The sequence below is a fragment of the Streptopelia decaocto genome, assembly GCF_964273445.1.
Source record: "Streptopelia decaocto genome assembly, chromosome: 19".
Classification (NCBI taxonomy): domain Eukaryota; kingdom Metazoa; phylum Chordata; class Aves; order Columbiformes; family Columbidae; genus Streptopelia; species Streptopelia decaocto.
In genome coordinates, this window is record NC_138674.1 from 4,507,222 (window position 1) to 4,509,197 (window position 1,976).

The following is a 1,976-nucleotide window of genomic DNA, read 5'->3' on the forward strand; positions in this document are numbered from 1 at the left end:
AACATTTTTTGTGGGGCAAATTAGGAGTTAATTCACCAAAATTTATTAAAAAAATCATATTTCTTCTATAGAAAACCAGTATTATCCAGTGATTTTTTTTTTAATCCACATGCCATTTAAATCCATTCTTTACATAGTCTGCTCTTGTCTTTCACTGCTGCCTGGTCCACCAATGATTAACTTTCGCTTCCTTTGAAGACTAAAGAACAAAAGGCCGCTGTTCAGAGTCCCTTGTCTTGCTCAGGCATTCAGCTCCAAGAGACAAAACCCAAAGTACTTTGTACCCTGTGCTGGAATATATTCGCTCCGGTGAACACAGGAGAGATGCAGCTTGTGATACCCACAAACCAGCGTTTTATCTCAGTGCTTTATTATTCTGCTGTGTGAAGATCGGCCGTTCCCAGTGCTATACCTTGCATAAACCCTCTTTAGCAGTCGTATATAAACACAACCTTATGTTTTGTCCTTATAAAAAGCGCGCACGGAAAGTTACACGTGCTGATGTGGAAGCACGGGGGGAAAATACACCCGCGATTGTGCGAGGGTTAATTTTACACGTGCTCCTATGAAGCACGGAAAGTACGCGTGTATATATGCACGGAAAGTACAAATACACGTGCAAATGGGCACGGAAATAGATCCACTCGCAATGCTGCGAGGGTTAACTCACTCACACCCGTGGCCGCAAGGCAAGCGGAGTGTCCGTACCGGGGCGGGGGGGGCTCTGGCCCCTCCCCCAAGACACCCGCGACAATGGGCGGAGTCTCGACGAGAGTCCCGCTTTCTATTGGCTGATCAGATCTGGGCATTCCAGAAGCTTCTCTGCACCCCCACATTGGCTATGGGGGTGCCCCTGAAGCCTCCAATCACCCCCCACACTGGCCACGGGTACCCAGCACCTCCTGGCTCCCTTCTCCTAACGGCCCTGGCCAGGGGCTCTGGGGCCAAACAAAAGGAGCTGTTGGCCTCAAACAGCACAGAGAGAGGGAGATGTGTCTGCTCCTTCCACAGCGAAGGAGGGAGGGGGGGTTTGCATCCTGCCACACAAAGCAACACACACCCATAACCTAACTAGTTAGCTTAAAGCTCATTCATGCTGCTGCAGAAATTACTGGAGCTAATTTTGAACGTTACTGTTAGCAATCAAGACACATAACCACGGGCATAGTTATATGCGGTGCTTTATTCCAGCGCTGGGAAACCAGGGGTTCACACCCAAAGCTGGCTTCAGCCACTGATTTGAACTTCACTACATTTATACAATTTGGTCACATACATATTCATTACAATTCTTGACAACCATTAGCATATTCCACACCTATTCTAACACAAACCGTCTATCTAAGCAACATTCGCATGTTTATCAGTCGTTAAAGTAACATTCGCATGTTTTGCAGCTGTTTCTCAGTTACCTGTTTTTAAAGAATAGATCATAAATCTATGTCAATCTTAAGAATAGGGTATGGTTATATAAGAACATGCTTGAATGCACATCTACTTGGATACAACCCGAAAAACTTCAAAGTAAAGCGAAAACCCTGGACACAGCTTCAAGCGAAAACCTTGGACACAGCATCAAGCAAAAAGTAAAGCAAAAACCATAGACACAGCATCCTAGACACCATCCACAAAACCAAACACAGAAAAACCCTGGATATAGTAAAAGTTAGCTCAACTACAACATTACCATGCATTTATTTCTTAGTTTTTGCCCAGCAACTGTCTTTTCCAAGTGCCTGTCTGGCCCGAAATGATGTCTCCGTGTGTTTGTCAGACGGGCAGACACAGCTGGTGGACTTCTCCCCCTGGGTTATATGTTCTGATGGAGAGATGCTGAAGCTCTCGGCTCCTGTCTCCGCGCATTAAGGTGACTCTCTGCGCTGTAACAGGCTCAGGGCCCTGCAGGAGGGGGAATTAATTAATTAACTAGTTAATTAACTGTCGGGTTGCTAAATGTCTGGAAGAAATGACAGGGG